The following is a 17,842-nucleotide window of genomic DNA, read 5'->3' as shown; positions in this document are numbered from 1 at the left end:
CTATTATTTAAAAAGCATGGATTTATTTCATTTTTAAATATTAAATACAATGTGAAAACTAATTTAGATTTTAGAATCTTGCTTATTTTCAACACTATTATTCAGTGTCATTAGTTTGGGTTTTTTTTTTTTACAATTCAGGTTATCTTGAAGAAAAAAACAGAGACTAGGATAGAAAATTAGTAAGTTTATTTCATTATGTATATACTACAAGGGTAAGGCTACAAAACAAACTATAGCATTTCAAAATGAATGATTTCAGTCGTGCTAATAGTGATTTATAAATATATAATAATTATTATAAATATGTAATAAATATATATAAATATACTATATAAATATATATAATTTCAAAAAGAAACAAATATCTAGTAAAATTGAGTACTGTGGAAAAGAGTCAACACCAAAGATAGTGACTAGAATTGAAAAAATATTATCTTTTTTTTTCATTTTTTTTTTTCCTTAAGATTTGCACCTAGGCTCACAACTGTTGCCAATCTTGCTTTTTTTTTTTTTTAAGGATTGGCACCTGGGCTAACAACTGTTGCCAATCTTTTTTTTTTTTCTGCTTTATCTCCTCAAATCCCTCTGTACGTAGTTGTATATCTTAGTTGCAGGTCCTTCTAGTTGTGGCCTGACGAGCGGTGCCATGTCCGTGCCCAGGATCTGAACCCTGGGCCGCCGCAGCGGAGCGCACAAACTTAACCTCTCGGCCATGGAGCCGGCCCCTGAAAAAATGTTTTCTAAGAGCCATTGATGTGCTTTCCCTGTGTCCTGAGGAATCAGAGATGGGGAAGACACAATTTCTGCTCTTCAAAAATGGGCTTTAGGGGTCGGCCCAGTGGCGCAGCGGTTAAGTTCACATGTTCTGCTTCGGCAGCCTGAGGTTCGCTGGTTCAGATCCAGGGCACAGATGTGGCACTGCTTGGCAAGCTGTGCTGTGGCAGGCATTCCAAATATAAACTAGAGGAAGATGGGCACAGATGTGAGCTCAGGGCCAGTCTTCTTCAGCAAAAAAAGAGGAAGATTGGCAGCAGATGTTAGCTCAGGGCTAATCTTCCTCAAAAAAAAAAATAGGCTTTGAAGAGTTAGCAGACATTTGATAAGCAGCTGAGACCCAATATCCCTCCAACGCATCTCTTTCTTTATTCCTACAATAACTGTCCTAATTTAGGCTTATCGTCTTATCTGGGTTATTAAAATATTCTCCTGGCTTGAACTTCTCCTGCCAGTCTATCCATCAGATTGCCAGAGGGGTGACCTGTCTAAAATATGTATCCAAACAAATCCATCCTCTTTGTTTCACCTTTTCTTTGAAAGATACTTTTGCTATGTATGGATTTCTAGATTGGTATTTTTTTCTTTCAGTACTTTAAAATTGTTGCTCCATTATGTTCTTGGTTGCACTGTTCTCAACAAGTATCTTTGTTTGCCTGTACACATGCGTTTTTTTCCCTCTGGGTACTTCTATGATATTCACTTTATCACTGGTTTTAAGCACATTGATTATGACGTTGACTGGTGTAATTTTCTTCAAGTTTCTTCTACTTGAAGTTCTCTGAGTTCCTTGTGTCTGAAAGTTAATAGATTTTTTAAATCAAATTTAGAAAAAATTTTGGCCATGTTTCATTTTTTTGCCCTCTCTCCTTTTCTTCTAGGACTCCAATTATATATACAGTAATCTTTGTGAAATTGTCCTGCAGCTCACTGATGGTCTGTTCATTTTATTTTCAGTCTTTTTTCCCTGTTTCATTTTGGATAATTTCTATTACTTCCTCTTCAAGTTTACTAATTTTTTCTACTGTAGCATCTAATCTGGTAGTGTATTTTACATCTCAGACAATTTTTCATCTCTGGAAGTTTGATTTGAGTCTTTTTTTATATTTTCTACATCTCTACTTAACAAGTTCCTGTCTTTTTCTATCTCCTTGAACATATGGAGTACATGTATAGTAGCTGTTTTACTTTCCTTTCTACTAATTCTATCATCTACGTCATTTCATCTATGTCTGTTTCTATTGATTGATATTTTTAATTCTCATTGTAGGTCTTACTTCCCTTCTTCTTGGATATCTAGTAATATTTGATAGGATGCTAGACATTGTGACTTTACTGGGAGTTAAATTTTTTTCTGTATTGCTATAAATATTCTTGAGACTTGTCCTTAGGTATAGTTAAGGTACTGGGAGCAGATTGATCTCAAGCCTTGCCTCTAAGCTTTGTTACGTAGGCTCAGATTAATTTTGTCCATCAATGAGACAATACTCAATTATTGAGTATGCAGTGAGGCTCTGCCTGTTATGAGGTCTTTTACAGTGTCTGTTAGGAACATGAATTATCCCCAGTCCTGTGTGGCTCCAGGAATTCTTTGCCTTCTATTCTTTTCACGTGTTTTTCCCTGGCCTCAGGTAGTTTCCTCTGCTGCCTGTGCTGATCAGAACTCAGCTAAAGACTCAAAAGGAGCCCTCTGCAGAGCTGCAGAGCTCTCTTTCTGTGGCGTGGTCTCCTGTCTGGAACACCTCCCAGAGAATTCTAGCCACCTTGGCCCCCACAGAGTCTCAAATCTGTCTCCTAAACTCAGGGGGACCACTGGACTGAGTTTGGGTTCCCTTTCTCTGAACTACAGTCTGAAAACTCTCCCCGGACATTGTGCCAAAGTGTTTGCAGAGCTTACTTCATTTGCTCCACTTTTCTTGGGGATTGCTGTCCTGGACTGCTTGTTTTCCAATGTCTGAAAACTGCTCTCATTTATTTGGTGCAGTTGTCTTGTTGTTTAAAGTGGAAGAATAAGTCGGATGCCTGTGACTCCATCATGGCTGGAAGTGGAAGTTCCTCCCCTTATTTAAAACAGTTGGTAGCTTCCAATTGCCCTCAGAAAAAAAACTTGCAACAACTTGGAGTGACATACAAGCACCTGGATGAACTTGTCTCTCATTATCCTTGCAAACTCCTCTCCTCTCCCCTTTCACCCCCACCATGCTCTCCAGCTACACATTATCATTTAGAGCTCCCAAATTCGCCACAGCAATTTGCATCTTTGTGCCTTGCCTATGCTCCTCCCTCTGCTCTGAAAGAACTTTCCTCTGCGCTAGTGAGCCTGAACTCTGCCTGTCCTTCAAGAACCAGTTCACCTGTAGCTTCTCCCAACCTCTGCCTATGACCCCTCCCATAGGACAGAAAAGGGTTTCTAAGCATATTGGCCAGAGACTGGTGTTCATTGGTCAACTGAGCAGTTGGCAGAGACCTTGGGAAATGTGAAGGGTCATGCATGGCACTGTTTGGGCCTCATCCCTCTGTGGATGAAGAACTTGGTCTCCAAGTGTTGGGACCTGAGGTTATAGCCCTAACTCTATGTGTCTTGCTTTGGGGCAGACTTGAGTTGCAATGCCCAATTTCTCTTTTTGAGCCAGATCTTGCCCCCTCAAGTCTCAACTCCCTCAGCTGCGGAAATGGGGAAATCTCATGGCAGGAACTGGCCTGTCCTTTTCCATCACGTCCTACCACTGCAATCAGAGGGACTCCTCGCCTGGAATCGCATCCCCAAAGTGAACTCACCACATTAAACTCATCTGCTGTCTCTCTGCCTGTTTGGCTGGAAGGCAACATTCCCCTGCACTCCTTGGTTTGACTTCTGGGCCGTAAAGATAGAACCAGTGGAGAGAAGGGAAATACAACACTTTGAGACGTTGTGAGAAAGCAAATTCGTTAGCAGTAACCTCATGGTTGAGATGGGAAGGTTTGCTAAGGAAGAAGCCTCCTCCACGGAACTCAGAGCCCTCCTTTTCCTCAAAGACACTTTTTAATTGGAAAGTCAAAGGGAGAGGAAGGAGCTCAGGTGGATCACAGATCATAAGCCACTGCAGAGTGAGCTACAAAGTGGCTGGACCATAATGGCCAGAAAAGGAACATCCCCAAATCAGTGGGCTTCCGGGATGGAAGAGCTAGAAGGGCAGGACACTCATGCTCAACCCACTCCTCTGCCCATGAATGACCGTGTGACCTCTAGCAGGCCTCTTGTGTTTTCCCAACTGAGCAATGGTGACTTGGACCCAATGCTCTTGGAGGCTCCATCCAGCTGTAACGTTTGTGATGGGTTTTGAGCTCTTCTACTTTCTCAGCTTAAGTTTCCCTCGCTCCTGGTGTGTTTGGGAAGAGGAAATATTTCTTCCCATTCTTCCCATCGGGAAAAGGGGATTTTTTTGACAAGCTCCCGAATCGTTGAGAGGAGTTGAGGCCCAGCTGATAGGCCATGGCCTCAAGTCCATCCGACCTTAGGCCCAGGGCTGCTCTCTCTTTCACTTGGCCCCCATGCAGTAAGCCATTTGGGACAGGGCTTATTCATGGGGTCTTCTTTGACCTTCTTCCACTCTGCTGGTGCTGCTAAGGGTCTCAGGGGCCCTCTTGGGGTCTGGCCAAAGCATAGGGGTCCCAGGGTAGGGGACTGGAGGAAGTCAGAGCATCCACAGGGGACGCAAATCCCCATCCCGTTCTCCAACTCAGCTTTCCCAGTGATCCGGCAGTAGAGGGTACCAGTGGCTCACCTGGCTATTCTACGATCAAACTGACTCATTTCCCATTTGGCTATCATTGTTGTGTGTGAGTTCTCTTGGTCTGCATCTCCAGAGGGCAGGAGAAGTGAGCCTTAAGATCAAGGGACTGTGTCTCCACTTTAACCCCTAACAGGACAAAGGAACTCATTGCATGATCCAAAAGAAAGACATCGAAGTGAATGCAACAGCATGCTGCTTGTATATCCTGCACGGGTGCTTATTACATTAAACGGAACAGGAGCACAAAGAAAGGCACCATGCTCTTAAAGAAGCCGGGGAGTGTAAGACCCGAAACCATGAGACTTCTAGAAGAAAACATAGGCAGTACACTCTATGACATTGGTCTGAGCAGCATATTTTCAAGTCCCATGTCTGACCGGGCAAGGGAAACAAAGGAAAAAATGAACAAATGGGACTACATCAAACTAAATAATTTCTGCACAGCAAAGGAAACCATCAACAAAATGAAAAGACAACCTAACAATTGGGAGAGGATATTTGCAAACCATATATCACATAAGGGGTTAATATCCAAAATATACAAAGAACTCATACAGCTCAACAACAAAAAAACCAACAATCCAATTAGAAAATGAGCAAAAGATCTGAACAGAGATTTCTCCGAAGAAGATATACGGATGGCCAACAGGCATATGAAAAGATGCTCAACATCATTAGCTATCAGGGAAATGCAAATCAAAACTACAATGAGGTATCACCTCACTCCCGTCAGAATGGCTATAATTAACAAGACAGGAAACAACAATTGTTGGAGAGGATGTGGAGAGAAGGAACCCTTGTTCACTACTGGTGGCAGTGCAAACTGGTGCAGCCACTATGGAAAGCAGTATGGAGTATCCTCAGAAAATTAAGGATGGATCTACCATATGATCCAGCTATTCCACTGCTGGATATTTATCCAAAGAACTTGAAAACACAAAGGCATAAAGATACACGCAGCCCTATGTTCACTGCGGCATTATACACAATAGCCAAGACTTGGAAGCAACCTAGGTGCCCATCAAGGGACAAATGGATAAAGAAGACGTGGTATTTATACATGATGGACTACTACTCAGCCATAAGAAACGACGAAATCCGGCCATTTATGACAACATGGATGGACCTTGAGGGTATTATGCTGAGTGAACTAAGTCAGAGGGAGAAAGTCAAATACCATATGATCTCACTCATAAGTAGAAGATAAAAACAACAACAAACAAACACACAGCATTGGAGATTGGACTGGTGGTTACCATTGGGGAAGGGGGGAGGGGGGAGGGCAAAAGGGGTGATTAGGGTCACATGTGAGGGGATGCACTATAATTAGTGATCGGGTGGTGAACATGATGTAATGTATCCAGAATTTGAAATATGATATACATCCGAAAAAAAAAAAAAAAAAAAAGAACCTGAGGAAGACGCCAATGGCTCTGCTGGCCAGGCAACGGGGAAGCTCTCCGAGGAAGTGACTGACCCTTCCCCTCACATTCACCCTGGAATGTCATTTTCATAACGACCTTCCAATAACAGTGACTCAGTTGAGCGACTCCTGCCCTTTAGAAACATTTTGACAGCCTCCCGCTTTGGAGAGCTCGGCAGTTATTAAGATGGAAGAAAGCAGCCAGCAGCCCTGTCAAGGAGCCGCAGAGTTCCCGCAGAGGCCATTATAAAAAGAAGCAGTGGAGTCAAGCGTTAGAAAAGTTGGGGATTGGATAAGGACCCCAGACTGGTGCTCCCCGAGCCTTTGATTAAGACAGGCCAAGTTTGTCCTCACCCCTCTGGAAAATGTGCTTTCTAAACAAGGAGGCTGTTAAAAGATAGATTAAAAGGCATAAAAATAGTGTTAGATTTCACGGCACGATGAGGCCTATCAGGTCTGGGCTCACAGAAGGAATTGCTTTAAGGCGATGATCAAAATGAGTCACCAGTCTCTGCTCAGATTGGGCCGATGCCCCTTGAAAAGGCAAAAACCAGGACTAGTGTTTGTGTCAAAAAATCCTCCCGAAGAGCCTGCAGAAATGAAAAGGTGCTGATGTGCCCAAGTCTGCAGGGAAAGAAAAGGGAGGAAGAGAGAAGAGTCAGCAGCCTTGTCATGAAGGGGAAGCAGGTGAGCAAGTAGCATTTCAGAGACGGATGGAAGAGGAGGCCCATGGTGGAAAGGGGCTGAGTCACGGATGCTGAGCGGAGTGTGTGTCCTGGCTCTGTCACCAGCGAGGATCTCGCTTTTATTAAACTTCTGCTACGTGCTAAATACTGTATTTGGCACTCTGTGTGTGATATTCAGTGAAAACAACAGTTCCTGGGGGGAGCTGTGTGGCCTTGAAGATGTCACTGCCCCACTCTGAACCTCAGTGTCTTCTTCTGGAAAGTGAAGGTAGTCATCCATACCTCCCAAGGTGATTCAGGAGAATATTTGTTTGCTAGGGCCGGCAGGACAAAGTCCCACACACTGCGTGGCTTAAACAGCAGAAATTCATTTTCTCACGATTCTAGAGGTGAGAAGTCTGAGATCAAGGTGTTGGCAGGTTGGGTCCTCCTGAGGCCTCTCTCCTGGGCTTGTAGACGGCAGTCTTCTCCCCGTGTCCTCACGTAGTCTCCTCTCTGTACCTATCCGTGTCCTCATCTCCTCTTCTTACAAGGACAACAGTCATATTGGATTCGGTCTCACCCGTATGGCATCCTTTTACCTTAATTGTCTCTTTAAAGGTCCCATCTCCAAATGTAGTCACATTCTGAGGTCCTGGAGGTTAGGGTTTCAACATATCATTTTGGGGGGACACGACTCAGACCCTATAAGAAGTTTAAGTGAGATGTTTTGGTTGAAAATCTAAGCACCTAAGAAGGCCTGAATGGACAGTAGTTAAATAAAAAGAAAAGTCATTGAATAACCAGAATCATGGAACATGTGCTGAGAACAAGTTATCCTCTGGCCACTGTGATGAGCATTTGACACCTGCACGCCATCTAATTTCAATGCTCGTGACAAACCCATGAGTTAGGTAGTGCTCTGATCTCCATTTGAGTAATAAAGTGACTGTGGTACATACATATCAGGACAGCAGGTTGTCCGACGTCACACAATAAATAGCGATGTAAGACTCCCAAACTCCATCTGTCTGGTTCCCAAACCCTGTGATCCTTGTCATTCCACTGTCTGGTTTTCTAGAATGATAGAGGGCCAATATTGGAATTATCTGAAAGGTGACCCAGTACCGAGCCCGCCACCTCTCCCCAGGTCTCTTTTTCATGCTTGAGCCTCCCTGAAGCATTTTGCTAACATGCTCCCATTAGCACTCTTCCCGTGACGGGGCGCTCACTCCCTGATGAGGCAGCCTGTCCAATTTCTGGACGTGCCCGTGGTTTGAATGAAAGTACTTCCTCCTCCAGGCAAACAGGTTGATGTCAGATTCAAAATCAGTCCTGAGTAGACTCATTCTCGATCGTCCCTTCCAGGGAGGGAACCTTCCAGGGAGTGGCTTTTAGAGGTAGAATAGTCATAACTGGTTCTTCTTAAATACCGCCGACAGCGTGAAGAGAATCAAGACTGAAGACCAAAATTGCTTCTCTCTCCTCTCGCTGATACTGTCAGCAGGGACCAGGCCCACTGTGGAAGATCTTCAATGGGGCGAAATTTATATTCATTCAGATGTCACCGGACTGTGCTTTCCTGCGTCTCTTCTCTGATCAATGTGCTCATTAAAGACCCAGCCAGCCTCAGCAAGAGGGTCACCTTAATGCTTGTCGCCCTCCAGTTTCAATAACACAGACTCTGAGGCTCCAAGGAGCTGCCGAAGAATGAAAAGAAAAACTCTTTCTCTCCCTCCTTATACGAGGTCCTGAGATTGTTTCTCCTCGTCCTTTAAAAACGGTTCTGTTGACTGTATTCTTTCTGTATGGGAGCTTTGAGGGGCACGTAAGGGAAGAGGGAAGCTGGAGAATATTTACGTGGAGCAGAAGGTGTTCCTGGGGCCCTTCGATATTTACTCCAAAGCACTGAGAAATCCCAACCACATTGACATCTGTTCTTCTTAACTTGAAAGATTTGTTTGGATGCTTAAAATAAAAGAACGTTTGCTTAACTTTTACCTAATTACCTTCTTTTCACTTCTGCACATTCCCTTCTAGAAGCTGTCCACATGCTCCTGTATTTTCATAGTTCCAGGCATGACGTATGTGTCATTTTCTTACTACTATTTTCATAAACAATCTATCGTAAGTACTTCATATGTTGCACTTCTTATAATTAGCTTCTCCTCACTGAATAATTTATGGAATCGAGGTTCTTAACCATTCCCATTAGATCACTTCCCTTTTTTTCATAATATATATAAAGTTAGAAGAAATATCTCCACACATATTGCTATTTCCTTCAATTAAGCTATTTCTTTAGGTTTGGGCCCCATGGGTGGGTTCACTGGATCAAAGTATATCAATAGTCTTGGGACTTGCTGTCTGCACTTATGTACGCATTTTTCCTAAGCAGAGCTTAGCCATTTGCAACATATCAGCATGGAAAAGCGCCCAGTTTACCACCGCTTTACCAACGCCAAATGATTAATATATATCTGCATAAGGAGCTTTATCTAATGGTATTTGCATTTGTACGTCTATTTAATTTTTTTAGGCAAATGCTAATCACCCTTCAGAACTTCCACCAACTATTTCTGGTATGGATACCAGCTAGATCATCTGAAATCAAAGCATCTCAGCTTCCCACTTTGGATATTGGGTGCAAATGCCTTTGAAGAGTTTATGGCTGTGTGCCCATCTCTTCTTTTGCAATAAGCAGTTTATGGTGGGAAAGCCAGCTGTTTAACTCAGAAATTGAAAGTTCGCCACGTGGTGGTCACTGGGTGAGGAGTTGCAATGGTCATACTTGTCTAACAGATACGACAACTGAGTACTGACTGGCAGAGCATCTGCTACTCAGTGGGAGAGCTGACCCAGAGCTGTTTTCCACCTGAGATTCGATGAGAAAATTCAATTCTCTCTTCTTCACCAAAATTATAATTCTGCACAATTCAGTGGCTAAGCTGGACGTGCGCAGTGTTCTTGTGCTACCATTATAGGTATCAAGTTTCAACAAAGCTGGAAAGGATCTGAAATATTTTTCAAGAACGTAGGCAGAGAAAGAATCTATGAATTCTTTCAATACCTTTGGTATTGGTATTTGATAGGGTAGTGACTTTGACTACCCTATTACTGAGCTTCCATTTGGTCAAAATAATAGCTGAAACTTCTTGTGTGTCCCTGTACACAAGCTCTGTGCTACACGCCTTACAGGCGTCACCTCGGCATCACTACCATTCCCCTTCATAGCCAAGGAGACTGAAGGTTGTGGAGTTTAAGAAGCTTGTCTAAGGCCATACTGGGAGCAAGTGGTGGAGCTGGAAGCCCAGCCCTCATCTTTCTAATTGCAAAGTCTGTCCCCCTGACTACAGAACAAACCCTGGGCGTTCAAGCTGGACAGGCTATGGGACACGTCTTACACAACCTCTCATTTTATAGAAGGAAAACCTGAGGCTGACAGAGATTGACCTACTGGCCCCAAATCACATAGTGACAGGTCTACTGTTAGAGCCAGGACCCCCAAATCTTCCCTCCAGAAGAATCCCAAATAATGTACCGCAGACCCCCCACCATGTGGCCGAGCTTAATTCCTCTCCTCTTGATTGTGGGCTAGACTTAGTGACTTATTTCCAAAGAATAAGATAAAGAAAGGGAGAAATGGTGCCTTTCTGTTGGAGAAAGCCAGCAGACACCACTTCGATCAAGTGATCAAAGTTCCCGTCACCAAGATAACTTCTGTTGATGTCACATACCCTCTAATACCGTGCAACCACGAGGACACTTCACCTCTGTGATGTCTTCTCAAAAATCCTTAACCCCAATTGACTCAGATGACTTCAAATGGAGGGACATTCTACAAAAGGCCTGACTGGTGTTCTTCAAAACCACTCAGGGTATGAAAGAAAAAGAAAGATTAAGAAACTGTCTCAGATCAGAAAAGACTAAAGAGAGATGACAACTAAACGCAATGTGAGATTCTGGAATGGATCCCAGAACAGGAAAAGGACACGAGTGGAAAATAGGGAGCATCCACATGAAGTCTTTCGTTAAGAGGACTGTGCCAATATTAATTACTTAGTTTTGATAATTGCATATATATAGTTAAATATACCATAGTTATATGTACCATAAGGATATATACCATAGTTGTATGTACCATAGGGGCATATACTATAGTTATTTATAACCATAGTTATACATATACCTTAGTGGAACCTGAGTACAAAGGAACTTACTGTAGTATCTTTGCAACTTTTCTGTAAATCTAAAAATATTCCAAAATTAGAAGTTTAAATAAAATAAAAATAAAAACCAACCAGTTTCCTAAACCTAAGCTTCCTGTTTCATCAATATTCCATTATAGCTTCAGTATCCCCAGATGGAGGGGTCCAGAAGGATATTTGGGCTCCACTCTTCATTCTACGCACCTATTGCTATCATTCTTGGAGTGTTTGCAACCTCACAAACATCATCCCCTACACACACACGCACACGCTGCAGCTGCTAAAACTGGTTCTAAACGTATAACAGCATCCTCTCTTCAGGCCGAGAGCCTGGGGTTTCATGTGATCACTCGTGAGGGAGACCTGTGGCAGGTTGTTGTTGTTTTCTTCGCAGGGGCAACAGCGCTGCAGCTGAGCTTCTGTAGAAAGAGAATGACATTCTTTCTGTATTAAAAAAAGGAACAGTTAAAAATATGCATTGGTACATACTGCAATTATCATTCAGCAGAAATGCAGGAACGGTGACATTAACTAATGGGAGGCCAGCAGCTGCCTGCTAATTGAAAGCCATCCTCAGCAGGGCGGAGGTGTCCAATGCTAATTGCTAAGTTAGTCTGTCTGTCTGCTGTCGACCAGGAGTCCACGGCACAGGGACTGAGGCTGCTTTTTTTCTCCAGCACAGCCCAGAGTCAGCTTGCCCTTAGTAGGGTGTTTGCCTGGAAAGGGGGGAAATATTACAATACGCTCATGATTTCATTAACTTAACGTTTCCATTTGATTCACTGAGATTTTCCCGCAGAAGAAGGCTCAGTGAAAAGTGGTAACAAAATGGTCATTAAAGAGGGCAGAGACGTTAACTGAGAACTGATCGCATTTCAGACAGCGCTGGGCACTTTCCCGCGTCTTTAACCTCCCATCTGCTGGGAAGGAGTCTCGGCACATTTTATAAAAAGTAGTGAAATGACTTGTTAAGTTTACACCTCGAGAAGTGGCAGCCACGGAACAGCTTTTTTCGCTGCACTGAGTACTTCTTACGGGTCGGGCACCACGCTTGGCACCTGGATGCCCAGATGGTTGTTTTAATCATTTATTAATTTCTGTAGACCCCTTCATTCCAAAAGGAATTGAGATGCCTTATGGAGACTCAATCAAACTGGAGAGAAAACCAGTTGCATTCCGAAGAGTATCTGTGTGGAGGTGAATGCTAGATATTTCTGCTGAGCATCTAGCAAAGTTGCAAGATCCACGATGTCCATAAGGGAAAACCAAACAGGAAATGGAGTGGGAGAGGGGACAGCAGGAAGCAGGCTTAAGGCATGTCCCCATCCTTAAACAGTCTGCCTTTTACACTTCTGGATGTTTTTTAAACCTCTGTTGGGTTATGTGCTTTTGAGAGCAGTAGAGCATGTATTAAATTGCTCTTTTCGTTCTCCACAGCACCTTGCACACACCAAATAACATGTGACTCAATGCTCATTTATAAATGACAATTCCCATTTCAAAGGAATCTTGTGAATCTGATCAGAGAGCGCATGACAATTGCTTAGTGCACACCTGCTACACGTGATCAGACAGTGCATGTCAACCCCTTAGTGCACGCCTGATACACGTGATCAGACAGTGCCCGTCAACCCCTTAGTGCACGCCTGATACACGTGATCAGACAGTGCATGTCAACCCCTTAGTGCACGCCTGATACATGTGATCAGACAGTGCCCGTCAACCCCTTAGTGCACGCCTGATACACGTGATCAGACAGTGCCCGTCAACCCCTTAGTGCACGCCTGATACACGTGATCAGACAGTGCCCGTCAACCCCTTAGTGCACGCCTGATACACGTGATCAGACAGCGCCCGTCAACCCCTTAGTGCACGCCTGCTACACGTGATCAGACAGCGCCCGTCAACCCCTTAGTGCACACCTGATACACGTGATCAGACAGCGCCCGTCAACCCCTTAGTGCACGCCTGATACACGTGATCAGACAGCACACGTCAACCCCTTAGTGCACGCCTGATACATGTGATCAGACAGTGCATGTCAACCCCTTAGTGCACGCCTGATACACGTGATCAGACAGTGCATGTCAACCCCTTAGTGCACGCCTGATACACGTGATCAGACAGTGCCCGTCAACCCCTTAGTGCACGCCTGATACACGTGATCAGACAGTGCCCGTCAACCCCTTAGTGCACGCCTGATACACGTGATCAGACAGTGCATGTCAACCCCTTAGTGCACGCCTGATACACGTGATCAGACAGTGCCCGTCAACCCCTTAGTGCACGCCTGATACACGTGATCAGACAGCACACGTCAACCCCTTAGTGCACGCCTGATACACGTGATAAGACAGTGCCCGTCAACCCCTTAGTGCACGCCTGATACACGTGATCAGACAGTGCCCGTCAACCCCTTAGTGCACGCCTGATACACGTGATCAGACAGCGCCCGTCAACCCCTTAGTGCACGCCTGATACACGTGATCAGACAGTGCCCGTCAACCCCTTAGTGCACGCCTGATACACGTGATCAGACAGCGCCCGTCAACCCCTTAGTGCACGCCTGCTACACGTGATCAGACAGTGCATGTCAACCCCTTAGTGCACGCCTGATACACGTGATCAGACAGTGCCCGTCAACCCCTTAGTGCACGCCTGATACACGTGATCAGACAGCACACGTCAACCCCTTAGTGCACGCCTGATACACGTGATCAGACAGCACACGTCAACCCCTTAGTGCACGCCTGATACACGTGATAAGACAGTGCCCGTCAACCCCTTAGTGCACGCCTGATACACGTGATCAGACAGTGCATGTCAACCCCTTAGTGCACGCCTGATACATGTGATCAGACAGTGCCCGTCAACCCCTTAGTGCACGCCTGATACACGTGATCAGACAGTGCCCGTCAACCCCTTAGTGCACGCCTGATACACGTGATCAGACAGCGCCCGTCAACCCCTTAGTGCACGCCTGATACACGTGATCAGACAGTGCCCGTCAACCCCTTAGTGCACGCCTGATACATGTGATCAGACAGTGCCCGTCAACCCCTTAGTGCACGCCTGATACACGTGATCAGACAGCGCCCGTCAACCCCTTAGTGCACGCCTGATACACGTGATCAGACAGCACACGTTAACCCCTTAGTGCACGCCTGATACATGTGATCAGAAAGTGCCCGTCAACCCCTTAGTGCACACCTGATACACGTGATCAGACAGCGCCCGTCAACCCCTTAGTGCACGCCTGATACACGTGATCAGACAGCGCCCGTCAACCCCTTAGTGCACGCCTGATACACGTGATCAGACAGTGCATGTCAACCCCTTAGTGCACGCCTGATACACGTGATCAGACAGTGCCCGTCAACCCCTTAGTGCACGCCTGATACACGTGATCAGACAGTGCCCGTCAACCCCTTAGTGCACGCCTGATACACGTGATCAGACAGTGCATGTCAACCCCTTAGTGCACGCCTGATACACGTGATCAGACAGTGCCCGTCAACCCCTTAGTGCACGCCTGATACACGTGATCAGACAGCACACGTCAACCCCTTAGTGCACGCCTGATACACGTGATCAGACAGCGCCCGTCAACCCCTTAGTGCACGCCTGATACACGTGATCAGACAGCGCCCGTCAACCCCTTAGTGCACGCCTGATACACGTGATCAGACAGCGCCCGTCAACCCCTTAGTGCACGCCTGATACACGTGATCAGACAGCGCCCGTCAACCCCTTAGTGCACGCCTGCTACACGTGATCAGACAGCGCCCGTCAACCCCTTAGTGCACGCCTGATACACGTGATCAGACAGTGCCCGTCAACCCCTTAGTGCACGCCTGATACACGTGATCAGACAGTGCATGTCAACCCCTTAGTGCACGCCTGATACACGTGATCAGACAGTGCCCGTCAACCCCTTAGTGCACGCCTGATACACGTGATCAGACAGCACACGTCAACCCCTTAGTGCACGCCTGATACACGTGATCAGACAGTGCATGTCAACCCCTTAGTGCACGCCTGATACACGTGATCAGACAGTGCCCGTCAACCCCTTAGTGCACGCCTGCTACACGTGATCAGACAGTGCCCGTCAACCCCTTAGTGCACGCCTGCTACACGTGATCAGACAGCGCCCGTCAACCCCTTAGTGCACGCCTGATACACGTGATCAGACAGTGCCCGTCAACCCCTTAGTGCACGCCTGATACACGTGATCAGACAGTGCATGTCAACCCCTTAGTGCACGCCTGATACACGTGATCAGACAGTGCATGTCAACCCCTTAGTGCACGCCTGATACACGTGATCAGACAGTGCCCGTCAACCCCTTAGTGCACGCCTGATACACGTGATCAGACAGTGCCCGTCAACCCCTTAGTGCACGCCTGATACACGTGATCAGACAGCACACGTCAACCCCTTAGTGCACGCCTGATACACGTGATCAGACAGTGCCCGTCAACCCCTTAGTGCACGCCTGATACACGTGATCAGACAGCACACGTCAACCCCTTAGTGCACGCCTGATACACGTGATCAGACAGTGCCCGTCAACCCCTTAGTGCACGCCTGATACACGTGATCAGACAGCACACGTCAACCCCTTAGTGCACGCCTGATACACGTGATCAGACAGCGCCCGTCAACCCCTTAGTGCACGCCTGATACACGTGATCAGACAGTGCCCGTCAACCCCTTAGTGCACGCCTGATACACGTGACCAGACAGCGCCCGTAAACCCCTTAGTGCACGCCTGATACACGTGATCAGACAGTGCCCGTCAACCCCTTAGTGCACGCCTGATACACGTGACCAGACAGCGCCCGTCAACCCCTTAGTGCACGCCTGATACACGTGATCAGACAGTGCCCGTCAACCCCTTAGTGCACGCCTGATACACGTGATCAGACAGTGCATGTCAACCCCTTAGTGCACGCCTGATACACGTGATCAGACAGTGCCCGTCAACCCCTTAGTGCACGCCTGATACACGTGATCAGACAGCACACGTCAACCCCTTAGTGCACGCCTGATACACGTGATAAGACAGTGCCCGTCAACCCCTTAGTGCACGCCTGATACACGTGATCAGACAGCACACGTCAACCCCTTAGTGCACGCCTGATACACGTGATCAGACAGTGCCCGTCAACCCCTTAGTGCACGCCTGATACACGTGATCAGACAGTGCATGTCAACCCCTTAGTGCACGCCTGATACACGTGATCAGACAGTGCCCGTCAACCCCTTAGTGCACGCCTGATACACGTGATCAGACAGTGCCCGTCAACCCCTTAGTGCACGCCTGATACACGTGATCAGACAGCGCCCGTCAACCCCTTAGTGCACGCCTGATACACGTGATCAGACAGTGCCCGTCAACCCCTTAGTGCACGCCTGATACATGTGATCAGACAGTGCCCGTCAACCCCTTAGTGCACGCCTGATACACGTGATCAGACAGCGCCCGTCAACCCCTTAGTGCACGCCTGATACACGTGATCAGACAGCACACGTTAACCCCTTAGTGCACGCCTGATACACGTGATCAGACAGCGCCCGTCAACCCCTTAGTGCACGCCTGCTACACGTGATCAGACAGCGCCCGTCAACCCCTTAGTGCACGCCTGATACACGTGATCAGACAGCGCCCGTCAACCCCTTAGTGCACGCCTGATACACGTGATCAGACAGTGCATGTCAACCCCTTAGTGCACGCCTGATACACGTGATCAGACAGTGCCCGTCAACCCCTTAGTGCACGCCTGATACACGTGATCAGACAGCACACGTCAACCCCTTAGTGCACGCCTGATACACGTGATAAGACAGTGCATGTCAACCCCTTAGTGCACGCCTGATACACGTGATCAGACAGTGCCCGTCAACCCCTTAGTGCACGCCTGATACACGTGATCAGACAGTGCATGTCAACCCCTTAGTGCACGCCTGCTACACGTGATCAGACAGCGCCCGTCAACCCCTTAGTGCACGCCTGATACACGTGATCAGACAGCACACGTCAACCCCTTAGTGCACGCCTGATACACGTGATCAGACAGTGCCCGTCAACCCCTTAGTGCACGCCTGATACACGTGATCAGACAGCACACGTCAACCCCTTAGTGCACGCCTGATACACGTGATCAGACAGCGCCCGTCAACCCCTTAGTGCACGCCTGATACACGTGATCAGACAGCGCCCGTCAACCCCTTAGTGCACGCCTGATACACGTGATCAGACAGCGCCCGTCAACCCCTTAGTGCACGCCTGATACACGTGATCAGACAGTGCCCGTCAACCCCTTAGTGCACGCCTGATACACGTGATCAGACAGCGCCCGTCAACCCCTTAGTGCACGCCTGATACACGTGATCAGACAGCACACGTCAACCCCTTAGTGCACGCCTGATACACGTGATCAGACAGTGCATGTCAACCCCTTAGTGCACGCCTGATACACGTGATCAGACAGTGCCCGTCAACCCCTTAGTGCACGCCTGATACACGTGATCAGACAGTGCCCGTCAACCCCTTAGTGCACGCCTGATACACGTGATCAGACAGTGCCCGTCAACCCCTTAGTGCACGCCTGATACACGTGATCAGACAGTGCCCGTCAACCCCTTAGTGCACGCCTGATACACGTGATCAGACAGTGCCCGTCAACCCCTTAGTGCACGCCTGATACACGTGATCAGACAGTGCCCGTCAACCCCTTAGTGCACGCCTGATACACGTGATCAGACAGTGCCCGTCAACCCCTTAGTGCACGCCTGATACACGTGATCAGACAGTGCCCGTCAACCCCTTAGTGCACGCCTGATACACGTGATCAGACAGTGCATGTCAACCCCTTAGTGCACGCCTGATACACGTGATCAGACAGTGCCCGTCAACCCCTTAGTGCACGCCTGATACACGTGATCAGACAGCGCACATCAACCCCTTAGTGCACGCCTGATACACGTGAT

The 17,842-nt window shown here is 47.1% G+C and overlaps 1 long non-coding RNA gene across 3 annotated transcripts in view; it reads right to left on the bottom strand.

Annotated features, from left to right (window-relative positions):
• Positions 1 to 216: 216 nt before the first annotated feature.
• The window catches only part of LOC106824837 (uncharacterized), a 64,366-nt gene continuing 46,740 nt past the window's right edge, over positions 217 to 17,842 (bottom strand). For all 3 annotated transcript variants that reach the window (XR_011493388.1, XR_011493392.1, XR_011493385.1), the window contains one exon: positions 217 to 11,265. This is a non-coding gene — a long non-coding RNA (uncharacterized lncRNA). The remainder of the gene's footprint in view (positions 11,266 to 17,842) is intronic.

Source organism: Equus asinus, chromosome 12 (assembly GCF_041296235.1).
Source record: "Equus asinus isolate D_3611 breed Donkey chromosome 12, EquAss-T2T_v2, whole genome shotgun sequence".
Taxonomy (NCBI): Eukaryota; Metazoa; Chordata; class Mammalia; order Perissodactyla; family Equidae; genus Equus; species Equus asinus.
This window is presented reverse-complemented; position numbering and strand designations above follow the sequence as displayed.